This window comes from Leptinotarsa decemlineata, unplaced genomic scaffold, assembly GCF_025532065.1.
Source record: "Leptinotarsa decemlineata unplaced genomic scaffold, Ldec_3_MD MMD2_tig00000090_RagTag_RagTag, whole genome shotgun sequence".
In the NCBI taxonomy this organism is placed as follows: Eukaryota; Metazoa; Arthropoda; class Insecta; order Coleoptera; family Chrysomelidae; genus Leptinotarsa; species Leptinotarsa decemlineata.
In genome coordinates this window covers 5,575,835-5,591,731 of record NW_027412541.1, presented here as the reverse complement: position 1 = coordinate 5,591,731, position 15,897 = coordinate 5,575,835, and the positions used below count along the sequence as shown (strand labels likewise).

Here is a 15,897-nt window from a genome sequence, read left to right as displayed (position 1 = left end):
AATCTATGTATATTAGTGCCATAGGCGTACTACATTCAAGTCATTTACTTTTAACGAATTGAATAAATGAATATACAAAACTTATTCTTGAATTGGCTTTTTCCACAGGAAAAGATATCACATTATTTTCTGTTGGGAGTTCAAAAGCCATGGTAGAAGGGTTAGTCGTGATATTCTTTCGTTTACTTAAAGAGCGCGTTGAAAAAAAACTATACATGGAAGCTAGTTGTTCGAGAACCGTGAAGCGTCCGAAACTATCAGCATTACATATAAATGAACGAACAATTCTTTTGAATGTTTATAATTCTTTTAGAATACAATACCGTCCGAAATAAAAAGTAGAGAGGGAGTAGTGCAAAAATGCGCGAGTATGACCGGTGTCAATAGATCGACAATTTTTAGAATTCTTGAGTAACTTGAGGAAAATAACAGCTTTTCGAAGCCGAAAGTATCCACTGGCAGAAAGTGTTTGGTGTTCGACGAAGAAGAGTGGTAGCCTGTCAAAATCTCGAAACAAAGATAGACATGTGTCTGTAGTGTTTTTCTTTAGGCAGCTATCCTCTACTCGTGAAGAGTGAGATATTATTCTTCATTGTATACTTGCGACAATAGTTGCAAATGATATCAAATTACTTGTGATTTTATATTTCATCGTCGGTAATCATGATTTCTGTCATAACTGTCAATGATATTAGTGACAATAGTTGCATATGATATCGAATTTCTTCTTTCTTTCAACTTTATTCGTTGCGCAGAATACAAATAGAAGAAATTAGTAGTTCAAATTCATTTTCCAATTACTGTTACAAATGTCATTTGGGTCATGATAGAAATCATGATTGTCAACAAAGAAATACGAAAGAATACATTATGAATGTATAAGAGCGAAATTAATCCAAAGTAGCATATCATCAACGAAATCAAATGATTAATTGAAACCACAAACTAACCTGAAAAGGTATATTCTCTGCTCGGTATATTTTGAGCAAAAATCAGAAAAGTCATTTGTGGTATTGTTTATCATTTGCCAGTTCCTAGAGGTTCAGACTTCACTACATAACTGAACCTAATTGAAATTGAAGAAATAAATGATGTATGGCAGGTAGACAGGGCCTTGGGGTTGCTCTTCACTGGTGATTCTCTTTATCTTTGGACGCATAGCACGGATTATGTCTTTTGTGTCGTAGCCGTTTATTTGAAACACAGTTGATAGGTGTTTTTTTTTTGGGTTTTTTGCGGCATCAACTGCTAGGTTATTAGCCGCGGACTTGTTGTTTGTTTTTCAAATTTCATCTATTATATTTGCATCTTTCAAAAATGCCATCATGTTGCTCAACGTTCGTCTATCATCACATAGAATTTCTTTCATTGTCCCAGTTATATTATGTTGTCTCCTGGTTTATTCATATTTTGGACATACTACAAGTATATGTTGTACCGTTAGTATTGTTTGGCATGTAGTACATAGAGGTTGTTGTTCTCCTAGGAGCAAGTAAAGGTGTGTTATTTTTGTATGGCCGATTTGCAGACGCGTGAGAACAACTTGTTCTTTCCTGGTCAATTTCAGTGGTGAGATTTGCTTATTCACACTTGGTTTCGAGCATTTCAGTTTCGCATCAGTTTCATTCCAAAGAGTCTGTCAGTCAGATATTTTTTTGGTTTTATTAAAATTCTTCGGATCTTCTGAGTGTAGTGGTACATCTTCATATTCGTTAGAGTTAGCAATCATTCTTGCTGCCTTATCCACATCCTCGTTGTTCTTTATGCCACCATGACTAGGCACCGACATGAAGCTGACAGGTTTATTTCTTCATCTAGGGTATTGCTGACGGTTCATTTCAGTTTTGGATGATGGTTGGATTCATTATGTAGGTATAGATGTGTGTGTGTTTCCTTCATGTTTATCTTCTGGCCTAGTTGATCACCTTCCTTGATGACTGAAACGTCAAGGAATGAGGTTTCCTTCTAAGTTATTCTTTTCCATGGCTCTAAAGAATGAACATGTCGCGTCCCCGCGGTGGGGACGTGAGAGGATGCAACGCCCCCCCGCGATGTTAGAGGGTTGACGCTCACCCACAAACACAGACTTTATTGAAAAACCTATAGGTAGTGTGCCTCCTGCCGCCAAGGCTTATGCAGATTGTAAGATACCCTTAACGGTTCTTTGTAAAAAGTCCCAGATGTTTTTATATATATATATATATATATATATATATATATATATATATATATATATATATATATATATATATATATATATATATATATATATATATATATATATATATATATATATATATATCAGTAGTATGTATTTGGCCGTCAATATAGTAAGTTCGAATTGAAGCTGTGTATTATTATTTCCTATTTAAATGTATGTTTGTTTGATGTTCAAATTAATATCGAACATACATAACATTATTGGCGACGAGGATATTTGGAATTCACGTACTCATTGGAAAAATAGTGTGATTTTTTTTATTTAGTGGAATTCACGAAATAAAAATGCCAGGTGATAGTGGAAGTCAAAAGTGTTTCGGGTTTCTCGGGACCTTGGAAACCTTCGATCCGAGCAGTTCAGATTTTTCGGTTTTTCAAGAGAGACTCCAACAATTTCTCATTGCCAACGACATAGTGGACGCTAAGCGTAAAAAGGCTATACTTCTGAACACACTATCGGAAGACTGCTATAAATTAGTGCGTAATTTATGTGTACCGAATCTTCTGGAAGCAAAATCTTTCGAAGATCTGGTTACACTGCTGAATGAACATTTGACACCTGTAAAATCCTATTTCGCAGAAAGATTAAAATTATTTTCTGCCCGTAAAAGTGAAAAGGAAAGTGTCGGTGATTGGGAAGCACGTGTTAAAAGTTTAGCTTCCAAATGTAACTTCGGCACGGAACTTCAGATTATATTGCGTGATATGTTTGTCATTGGAATCGCTGATAAAGATATTATGGATCGGCTATTTGAAGAGGATGCTTCAGACGTAAAGGTCACTTTGAAGTCAGTGTTGAAAATTGCTCTGTCCAAGGAATCGGCGCTGAAGGAGCATTTATTCAGAGAAAAGGTATGCATTAAACAAGAGCCCGCAGATCCCCTAAATTGTGGTAAAAAAGGTCATTTGGCGCCACAATGCAAATCGACGTCAAACAAATATTCCCACACAGCACCAGATATTCATAGAATATTCCCTGTATATCATAAAACGCACGTATATATTCCAAATATCCATAGAATATTCTTGGAATATATACATGCCTTTAGAATATTCATAGAATATGCTTGAATGAATATGGCAGGATTATTCCCGAAAGAATGTGCATAGAATGTCTATAAATGGATTATTCTGCCTTGAATATTCTAAGAATATTGTCGATCGAATATACCATATGGTATATTCTTAGAATATATCCCCACGGTATATTTTGGAATATTCTATACAATGGAATTTTGAATTATCTTATAATAACGTATTCAAATAATTGAATATTATTAAAAACAAAAATATTTGAAGATCTTAATCGAATGCATATCCTAATGTATATAACCATGATAGTGTTAACCAGTTTTTGAACTCAACGCGAAGATTCTGGATGAATTGCTCCAACAGCAACTGTTGGAAACGACAAAAAAATTGGAATGGGCCAATAAATGAACCAATTGCATTAATAAATTGGTTAATTCTCATCCTATTTGTCTTTTTGTATTTGAAATTATTTAATTACAAAGCGAAAAATCCTGGAAACAGAGAAATGGGGAAGTGAAGAATTGGAGTAAACGTTTCTCATTGGTCAATTGAAGTGTAGCGCGCGACAGTCGAATAAGCTCTGTGAAAGCGGCTGTCCCTTAATACTTGGTACCTTTGCGTTAAATTCGACATTTGATTCAACATGGCGGTTGACGTGGCAGGTTCGCGTGTGTAATGCATGGTGTGTTGGTGTTATCAAAGTATAATTCTGTCACGTTCAGTGTACCATTTATAATTTGGGGTTGTCCAATTTGCAGTACAGCGAATAGTTTGATTTTGGATCTTCAAACAGGAGAGTTGCATATATTCAGTCTTCAAGAAAAGTAAGTAAAATGCAATAGTATCGTTAGTAAAGTCATGGTGATTAACCTACTATACCTCATTATAGGTTGGAGGAGAGTTGGTGTGTGGGATTTGTTGGTTTGACTAAGTACATGTTGGAACTAGACTGATTTCAGTTGTGTATCTTCAATAGAGAAAAGTAAGTGAATGACACATTCTTTTGTATCATTTGTTTTCATAATTTTTATCACTCGTTTTCAAGATAGTATCAATTTGCCAAAAAGGAACTAAAAACGTAATGAGTACTTTTCAACAAGACAATGCAAGTTGCTCTCCAAGTCATAAAATGTTGTAAATGTTCATGAGTAACCTATGCGAAAAATATCTATTTGATTTTTATTCCACTTTTATTATGCCACTTTCAAATAGTGATAATGAACGTTAATGTACATTTTGTTCCAGGTATTACTATTGAAACACTGGCTGATGCATTGTTGGACAAATATAAGGAAAACTATTCTGATGAGCAAAGTTTGGATAACTTTAAGTAAGTGAAATTCATTGAAGAACCCGTCACAATACTCATTTTAAATACTTCATTTGTGGGTTTATTTTTTCAAGTGAGAAGCCTAACCTAACCTATTTCTGGATGTAATACACTTTTTCTTTTTCATTGAAGTGATATATTTATTATTTTTTAATTAGTTGAATTCACAGAGTTGTTATTTTAGTATATCTTTCAGTATACATTTGTTTGAGGGTAGGAACATCCTAATTTGAATACATTTCTAATATTTGTAATATGACAGTAATCAGGAATATTTTATTCAGTGGATAAATATTTTGAATTAGATTTTTTATTTTTAATATTGGTTGAAACGTCAAATATTTCAGTGTATATTGTTTTTAAAATATATTTATTTATGAATATTATGTGTTTTTTTACTTGTGTGAATCTTGTATCAAAATGCAATATATACATGCCTAATAGCGGTTACTCGTCATATTCTTAGAATATTCCAAATATTCCTAGAATATTCATAAAATATATTTAAAGAATATTCTATGGTGTTTCTCTCATGTATATTCCTAAAATAAACTAAGAATATCCTGAATATTTTATGAATATTCCTCGGGTTCTATTCCTGGAATATTCTTAATAAAATATACCTTACTATTCTAAGAATATTATAAGATATTCCAAGAATATTCCCAAGGAATATTCTTAAAATATATCAAAGGTTCGCCAGGAGCACTTCCAGGGAATATTCTCCAGAAGATATACATATCCATGGCATATTCATAGCATAATACAATATCCTTAAATGTATATTCATGAAATATACCTGGAATATCTATTGCTATGTGGGTTTAAGCGTAACTGAATGTCAAACAGATATAGATTCAGATCAGTCAATTTTTAATTTATCAGATTTCAAATCCAATTCTGTGAATAACTGTAATTTCGATCAATCAATATTAAATTTAAGTAATTTTGATACTGATATTGACAGTAATGGAAATGTACAACCATTTTTTATTAATTTAAGAGTTGATAATATCCCAATTAGTTTTGAAGTTGACTCAGGATTTGCCCATTCTGCCATTTCCGAAAAATTATATTTAAAGCATTTTAGTAGTAAAACGCTGTTCAAAAGCGATTTATCGCTAAGAGATTATGTAGGTGTCACATTTCAACCTATGGGATTTTTGAACTTAGAAATATTTTATGAAGGTGAAAAACATATATTAAAAACTTATGTGGTAAAAAATGGTGGTCCTCCACTCATAGGTAGAAATGGGTTGAAAATGCTGAATTTAGGTTTATGTAAGGTTAAGGAAAATCATGTTGATACAAATTCATCATTAGATTATAATATACTGAATTTTTCTGACCTTAGTTCTTCAACAGAAGTCAATTCTCTGATCAATAAATACAATGAAATTTTTGACAATAATTTGGGAACATTCAATAAATTTAAAATTTCTTTGAAACTGAAAGAGGGAGCCATCCCAAAATTTTGTAAACCACGACCAGTTCCTTTTGCATTAAAACCGAAAGTAGAAACGGAGATTGAGAGACTAGTTAAAAATAAAGTTTTAATACCAACCGAATTCTCAGAATGGGCCACGCCCGTTGTACCAGTTTTAAAGCAAAACGGATCGGTTCGTTTGTGTGGAGATTTTAAAATTACACTGAATCCTAATTTAGTTGTTCAACATTTTCCTCTTCCAAGAGTAGAATATCTTTTTTCTCAGTTGCAAGGAGGTGACAAATTCTCAGAAATTGATCTTTCTGATGCTTATCAGCAAGTTTTATTGTCAGAAAATTCTAGAGAATTAGTCACTATTACAACTCACAAAGGTCTTTTTTCGTATACAAGACTACCCTACGGAATTTCAAGCGCCCCATTCATTTTCCAAAATATCATGGAGCAGATGTTTATTTTTCCAGGAGTTGTCTGTTTCCTCGACGATATAGTAATAACGGGAAGGACTGATAGAGAGCATCTCGATAGATTGGAAAAAGTTTTTAAACGACTTCAAGAATGCGGCTTGAAGGTAAAGAAAGAAAAATGCTTTTTCTTCAAAAATTCTGTCAAATATCTTGGTCATGTAATAGATAAAAACGGACTACATACTTTAGATGAACGGGTAGTAGCAATTGAAAAGGCAAAAATTCCTGAAACTGTAACTGAACTAAAATCTTTTTTAGGTATGTTGAATTTTTATTGTAAATTCATGAAAAATGCTTCTCAAATTTTGAAGCCACTTTATAGGTTATTGAAAAAAGGTGCAAGTTGGGAATGGAATGAAGAGTGTAATAAAAGCTTTGAAGAAGCAAAAAAGTTATTGGTCTCTTCCTCGGTTCTGGCACATTTCAATCCAGAGGAAAAAATTAAACTAAGCGTAGACGCTTCTCAATTTGCTCTAGGCGCAACAATCTCCCATATTTATAAAGATAACTCTGAAAGGCCAATTGCTTTTGCTTCAAGGTTACTGACGACTAGTGAAATAAAATATTCACAAATTGAAAAAGAGGCTTTAGCTATTATTTTTGGAGTAAAGAAATTTTTTCAATATATTTACGGCCAACGGTTTGTTTTGTACACGGATCACAAACCTCTGTTAGCAATTTTTGGTGACAAAAAAGGGTTGCCGGTTTTTGCTGCGAATAGATTGCAAAGATGGGCATATATTTTATCAGCTTTTTCCTACGACATAGTGTACGTGAAAAGTAGTGATAATGTTGCAGATTTTTTATCTAGGCTGCCCATAAATTCCTCAAAAGACGAAGAAAGTAATTGGTTATCGATTTTTCGGTTCAACAGTAACATATCGTATTTAAATTTTATTGAAAAATCGGATTTTCCTTCAGATGTAAAGTTAATAAAATAAGCAACAGCAATTGATCAGATTCTCAGTAAAATTTTGTTCTTTGTTAGAGAGGGTTGGCCTGCAAGCTCTCCATCTAATGAATTTCAACCATTTTTTTCGCAGAAAAAATGAAATTTCTGTCGAACAAAATTGTTTAATGTGGGGTTCCAGGTTGATAATTCCAAAAAAATTTCAAACTTCAATTTTACAAGAATTACATAGCTCGCATATGGGTGTTGTAAAAATGAAGTCCCTTGCAAGATCTTATGTTTGGTGGCCGTCAATTGATAAACAAATTGAAGATCGGGCAAAACATTGTGATTCTTGTGCTGTTTATTCAAATAATCCGCCTAAATCATATTTGTCAACCTGGAGGTGCCCAGAACAACCGTGGACTAGGTTGCATGCCGATTTTTTCGGATCAGTATTTAATAAACAATTTTTAGTGATAGAAGATGCAACATCGAAGTGGTTAGAGTGTTTTCAAATGCGAGAGATAACAGCATCTAGTACCATTAAAATATTTCGCGAAATATTCAGTAGATTTGGTTTACCTTTTCACCTTTGCACAGATAATGCAACCACCTTTATGTCTGATGAATTTCAAAATTTTTTAAGGTTGAGTGGTGTGAAACATTTAACTGGTGCTCCCTATCATCCGTCAACAAACGGGTTAGCTGAAAGTGCGGTTAAAATTTTAAAAAGAGCCATCCTGAAAGCTAAGAATGAAAATAAAAATGCAGATATAAATTTAATAATACAACGTTTTCTGTTTCATTATAGAAACACACCACATACTACTACCGGCGAAACTCCGTCAAAAATATTATTGGGGAGGAATATGCGAAATAAATTTGACTTGTTGATGCCTTCAACAAATCTAGTAATACAAAATAAACAACTGAAACAACAACAGTATTATCGAGGAAACAGAAAAACGTATTTCAATAAAGGTGACCAGGTTTGGGTACGCGATTTCAGACCAGATAAGCAGGAATGGTGTACCGGGGTTATTGAAATTATTCGTGGTGGTAGAACTTATATAGTTAAATCAGAAGATGGAATGATCTGGAAGCGTCACATAGATCAACTTAAACAAAGAAATTCGACAAGTAAACAAAATGAAGATTATGTTGATAAAGAAACAGTATCTATCATTCCACGCTCTGATTTAGATGTAAATAATGTATATAAAGATATTAGTGTAGTAACTCGGGATGAATCGCATCAAGGTGAATTAGAAACTAATAGTGAAACTGTTATATCAGAGACTAGTGATAATACGCGAGTGTTACGACGCCGTAGTAAAATAAGTCAACCTGACAGACTTGGTTATTAAGCCAATAGTATCGGGTGGTTACGACTTTTAAAGGGGGGAAATGTAAGATACCCTTAACGGTTCTTTGTAAAAAGTCCCAGATGTTTTTATATATATATATATATATATATATATATATATATATATATATATATATATATATATATATATATCAGTAGTATGTATTTGGCCGTCAATATAGTAAGTTCGAATTGAAGCTGTGTATTATTATTTCCTATTTAAATGTATGTTTGTTTGATGTTCAAATTAATATCGAACATACATAACACACATCATCCGTAGCTTAGTGTATTCTTACCCTAAATTCCCGGTTGACCAGATAAGAATCCAAGATTCTTATCATGTATAAAGCCATGTGTGCCGTCCACATTTCCGCGATGAATCCCTTTGTTCAAACAGTGTCAAAGGACCATGACTGTATTATTTTTCTGTAGAAAGGCCTCCTTTATTCCGAGGACCAATAGGACAAGTTGCGAGGTCGTGTTACGATCCTGCCTGAATCCAAACAACAAGTTTCAGCCTTTTCTCCAGACGGAGAAGTCTGCTCAATAGGATCTTGTCCGCAATCTTGGCGACCGAGCTAAGTAGCGAAATCGGTCGGTAGCTCTCTCTTTGGTTCTTCGGTTTTCCCGACTCATGAATGGGTATTACCTCCGCGCGCTTCAAGTAGTCTGGGTAATGTTGCAATGTGATTATCCCGTTGATGATATGTACCATTTGTACGAGACCTTTGCGCGGCAGGTTCCGGAGTGGAATTGCTCCAATGTCATCTCTGCCAGGTGCATTGTGTAGTGGCATGCGTTTTATAGTGTCTCTCACCTCCTCAAAGTCGGAGAGGATTTTAGCAAGATCTTCACCGTTTAGGCGTGGCGGAGGCATTGAACGCACCCTCCTCGCCGTTTCGGTGATGTTTCTATGCTCTTCGGTGCTGTCTGGTGTTTTTCAGTGAAAATTATGGAAATATTCTTCGAACACTATGGTCTTCTGAACGTCGGTTACCCAACTTTCATTACCTCTCTCAATGGTAGGCATGTGCTCGTATCTGTTGTCGAGACGTTGCGCCATCCTCCACAGAGAGTTGTCCTGAACGTTAAGTCTCTCCAGTTTCTACCTTCACTGAGCATGAGCTCTTTGCATCGAGGGTCTCTAGTATTTTGCTACATTTTTCTGGGGCGGTGTTTCTCGCGAATAAGTTCCATAATGTCCTGTGGAAGAAGATCCCTCTGACTTTTAACCACAATCAGTTTTTGGGACTTATCTCTCGCGATCTGAATGTTTTTAATAAACGTTGCAGTTATCTCTCAGATTTTCAATGGTAATTTGTCTCTCAAGTGTGGTGAGCTTGTTGAAATAAGTTGATGTGTTGTGAAAAAATCTCCTCTATCTAGCTGAGGGATTGCTCGAGTGGTACATTCGTGAATAAGGATACAATATCGAAGCCAACCAGAATATCTTCTAGTAGCAAGATGATGCCTTTCAAATGTTCAATGAAGTCAGTGGACATATTCAAAAAACACTTCATTGTGAGATTTTCACTAAACGATTTTACAAAAACGCAACACGTGTTCCGCCATACAATGGCTTCTTCGGGCGTGTCTTTACTGTGTCTCGGACGTACGTCTAAGTCTTCCCAACATGTATCTGCAGCATATCCGACAAATATCTGTCAAGGTTGTAGGATGCTAGCCGTGAAAGCCTACATTTCTATATGTATGTGGAAATTATTACCTTTTTCTGATAATTTTATTTATGATGATCGATATTCGACGGCTAAGCGATAATTTCAAAAAAGATAACTAGTTGCTAACGGTAGTCAATATATTGAGAGAGCAGTGATCGTGTTTTTTTTTATTGATGGGGTGCCACTTGATTTTGATTTACTGAAATTCAAAAACAAAAATATGCCTGAGTGAGAAATTTATTTAGTAGTTGGTTCAGACTAAGATCTGAAAAATATGATAAGATATAATACGGGTGTTCCGTGGTGGCCGTGGTAGTGGACGGACGTGCTGATAACGTCCGCCCACAAAGAAGGTACGCGGATGACATGTGCTATCGTGGGGCTCCTCTTTGTGTTGTATTAGTCCATCGTGTTGATTACTGGAATGTGTGAGTGTCTTTGAAAAAAAAAATGATGAATAAAGGGCTCCCTTTATTCACGCCGGTATCCAGGCCGGATGGTTCGGATAACCACGTGAAAAAAAAACCAGAATCTCTCCCAAGCAGGGGGCGACTTTATAAAAATCCAATTGTTTTTGTGATATGTGAACACTATGTATACCTACTTCTTTTTCATATATTTTTATTACCTTGGTGATGAAAAAATAAGTATTGTAAAATTGTTAACAAATAAAGTTATTAGTTAGGAATTCATCATCTAGTTTATTTATAAGTTTATTACAATATGGCGCAGTTGGAAAACAAAATACTTCAGATCAATTATAATGAAAGCGGTGAAGATAAGGGAGACCTGGAAGCCAAACTAGTTATTGGAAGAGAAGAACTCGACCATATGATATCAAAATGGCTGTCATTGGTGACAGGCAATTCCAAAATTATTGAAATCAACCCATTCAACATTGAAGATGATAACCCAAATACATGGATAAAACAATATGAATTCGTGGCCGCGTCCAACAAATGGACTACAGACGATCAGAAAAATACATTATTTGAGATTCAACTTATCCGGTATTTCTTTTCGTTGGTATGAACAAAAATTCAACGAATCCCGATCATTTTCTTGGGAGGAATGGAAACATTCCATTATGGTGACGTTTGATGAAGATAACGAAATGGGATAAAGCTCTGAATTATAAACTCCGTTAAGAAACAATTCTTGAATATTTTTATGAAAAACAACGGTTGTTATACTCAGCAGACAATTCTCTCTCCGAAAATTCAGTTATTTCTCTATTGATATTAGGGCTTTCCTACTACATAAGGAAACAAATATGCCGTAAAGACATAAAATCAAGAATAGAGCTACTTCAACTTCTGAAACATCATACAACACATGAAAGTAACATTACAGATTTTCAAAATATGAGATATTCAGTAAATAACAAGCAAGAAAATAAGAACGGTCGACATTCTGAACAATGCATTTACAATCAATGTGATGAGTTTGTCAACAATGACGAAATTGAAAATTTCAAATCATACACCCTATTTTCTTCTTCAAATTCAGAAAATCATGATAACATAGAAATTTTGTCCATTAATGGGCATCAAATGAAAATATTATGTGACACTGGATCTGATATTGATCTCATCAGTGGAAGAGTTGTGAAAATATTGAATTTACCATATTTCAATACTAATGTTATCATAAGAAGTTTAGTTGGCATAACGAAATGTTATCATAAAACGATATTTGATTTGAAAATCAGAGGCGAAGACATTCAAATTAATCCTATCATTGTGGAAAATTTGTCATTCGACATATTATTGGGCAAAATTAAATTGAGAAAACTAGGATTATTCGAAAGAACTTTTCATTTCAACAAGGCAAAATTTTCCTAAGAGAATTCGAAGAAATTATTTCCTCTAATAATGAATCCATCAATTTGTTCTCGTAACTATGAAACAGATTTTACTTTGAGAGAAAACTCAAAAATTATAAAATTGAAACCATATAGATTGTCTTTGAAGAAACAAGTTTGGATCAAGGATAAAATCAAAGATATGCTAAATCATGGTATCATAAAAAAATCCACTTCACCGTATGCCTCAACTTGCGTTATCAAAACAAAGAAGGATGGAAATTATACATTGTGTATCGATTTTCGACAAATCAATATTGAAACTGAATTAGATCCTTTTCCATTTTCAACGATAAATGATTTAATTGAAAAATTTGGTGGTTGTAAATATTTCACTGAAATAGATTTGAGAGACGCATTTTGGAATGTGAGTATTACAGAAAATAGCAGAAAGTTCACAGCATTTTTAACGGAAGAGGGGCATTATGAATTTCTCAGGTTACCATTCGGATGGAAGAATTCAAGTGCAAAATTTCAGAGAGTCATTCAGGGTATTCTTGGTGATTTATTGGACAGAAATGTAGTAGCATATATCGATGATATTGTTTATGGAGGTTACACTTTGAAAGAATTTGAAAATAATACTTTGAAAATTTTGAAAAAATTTATGAAAAAAACTTCAAAATAAACTACAAGAAATGTTCTTTTTTTGTACAACAAGTGAGATTTCTAGGTAGAGAAATCGATGGAAATACGAAAATGATGAATGAAATCACTGAAAAGGTGAAAAACATGAAAAGACCTTATGATATCAAGTCATTACAATGTTTTACTGGCCTTACCAATCATTTAAGGAGCTTTTGTATACCAAATTATAGCAAAATTACTCGTTCTCTGGAAGAACTAAAATGTAAAAACAAAAAATTTATCTGGACTCAGGAATGTGAAAATTCATTTGAGAAACTGAAAGAGATCATAACATCAGAACCTCATTTGAAATACGAATCATCGACAGATGCTTCATATTATGGCTGTGGGGCAATTCTCTATCAGAGAGATCCAAAAGAAAATAAAGAATAGACAACTAAGAATCATAAGCTATTACTCTTATACTTTTTCAAAATGTGAAATGAATTATTCAGTAAAAGAGAAGGAATGCTTGGCAGTGATGAAAGCAGTGAAACATTTCCGCAATCTAGAAGGACAAAATTTCAAAGTGCATACCGACCACCATGCTTTAACCCAACTTCTGAGAGATAGACTGGCAAGATGGCAAATATTTTTGAGAAGTTTCGATATGGGGGTCAATCATAAAAATGGTAAAGAACTGAAAGATGCTGATGCCATATCGAGATTATGTATTGAAATACCCAACAATATTCAAGACTCTTTTTGGTGTAATTTGGTTACTCAAGATAAAAGCAAGCAGATGATAAACGGATTTCTAAAATTATATCATGACGATGCTACTTCAGGAGGTCATGATAAGTATTATGAAACCTATTACAAAATTAAAGCTAGATTTATATGGGAAAACATGACTAAGTATATCAAATACTACACAAAGACTTGTGAGACGTGCCATATAGCAAAATTCAAATATTTACCAAAACCTGACTTTGTTCATATCACTAAATGTTCTGAAAATTCATATGAAACCATACATGTAGATTTTGCTAAAATCCAGAAAAAGTCTGACTTGAATAAAACAACCAAATCATTCATTATTATTGTTGATGAGGCAACAGGATACATCTCAGCAAAAGCAATGAAGAAAAATATTTACCAAAACCTGACTTTGTTCATATCACTAAATGTACTGAAAATTCATATGAAACCATACATGTAGATTTTGCTGAAATCCAGAAAAAGTCTGACTTGAATAAAACAACCAAATCATTCATTATTATTGTTGATGAGGCAACAAGATACATCTCAGCAAAAGCAATGAAGAAAAATAGTAAATTTGTAAAACAATATTCAGCTAAGTGAATGAAATAAAAAATATAGTAACTGACTGCGGAAAACTATTTACATCTGGAGAATTTCATGAGTGGGTAAATGAGTGAGGAATAACAATTAAACATACTACCCCATATCACCCCGGAGGAAACGGAATTGCAGAACGTGCTATAAGAGATTTAAAGTTATTCATGAAATGTTATGAAGATTTTCCTGGTGGTTGGAAAAAAATGCCTCGAGGCAGCTGTAAGGCATCATCATCAGTGGCATTCTGAATTTTTAGGTTGTTCACCATCATATAAGCTCTACAGCAAATCAATAGTTTTACAATCAGAAAAAGTATTAGACTTGAATTTACAAATAAGGGAAATACCAAAAACGCCAGAACAACAAATGAAATTCAAAGAGAGAGTTCAAAATCAAGCCAATATAAATAGAAAATTGAAACCATCTGAACTGAAAGAAGGAGACAGCATTCTAGTAAGGTATCAGAAAGTTGGAAAAGAGTATATAACGAAAAATTCTTTCAAGATAACAAGAGTCCATTTCATCGATGGGATAGTAGCATTCGTACATTTCGCCAATGATGAACGACCAAAGTCAGCTCATATTTCTAATATAAGGAAGTTTCATCACAGGAGCGATGACTTTGAAGAAGTGAAGCTTTGTAGTATATGAACCTACTTCTTTTTCATATATTCTTATTACTATGGTGATAAAAAAAAGTATTGTAAAATTGTTAACAAGTAAAGTTATCAGTAAGGAATTCATCCTCTAGTTTCTTTATAAGTTTTTTACAGTTTTTATAATTGAAAAAAAGTTTGAAAAAATGGGTGGCAGCATTGCTTCGTGCAAGACCGCTGCGTTCCCTGACCAAGCTTCTGTCAACCAACAGGAGGAGCATTACTTATATACGCCTGAAGATAGGAAGCAACGACCATCCAAAATAGAGAGAGAGATGGTAGTTATAGTTTCCTTCATAAAAACAGTATATTCCCGTAACATAACAAATGAAATCATTAGTCGCCGCTGCAGCTGCAGTAGGATCTTACAAAATAGACAGTGGATAAATTTATATGACTTTCATTATGGCTACACAAAATTATTTTTGAAACTTTCGATACATGTACATTTTATTTAAAAGGAAAACAACAAGGTATATGGTTGGTCTCCAAAAATAAGTTATCTTTGCAACGAAAATCAACTCCGAAGTGGAAAAAGTTTGGAAATTCCTCACCATATGAGTCCTTTTTTCTGGATGTTATCAGCAACAGGCTATCTGAGGGGTCAAGTAGAGTCTGAATAACAGTAATATCCTGGACTCGAGCAGTGTAAGTTGAACTGGAGCAACTCGACTTTTCTTTTTCCAAACCTTGTCTGCAACCAAAAACAGTGTTTGGAGATCCACAAGGATGCCAAACCGGACAAAATGTTCGCGTCGGTTGGACAACCCACGCTCCTTGGAAAATAGCAAAGGCTGTACTTGTCCGTAGCTCAATGGAAACCGGCAGATCTACAGAAAATGATCCCGGTTGTGATATTGGTTTCAGAAATTGAGTGGTTGCAATAACTCACCTCCTCTGAGGAAAAGGCTTCAACTAAAATAAAGCGCAACCAAAAAATGGTAACTAACGCGACATACCTTACTTTCGTTTCTAAACCGTCACATAAAATCATCTCAGGCTGGCATGGTCCTGA

At 34.1% G+C, this 15,897-nt stretch overlaps 1 protein-coding gene across 1 annotated transcript in view; it reads left to right on the top strand.

Annotated features, from left to right (window-relative positions):
• The window catches only part of Oamb (Octopamine receptor in mushroom bodies), a 692,882-nt gene that overhangs the window by 291,063 nt on the left and 385,922 nt on the right, over positions 1-15,897 (top strand). The window lies entirely within an intron of this gene.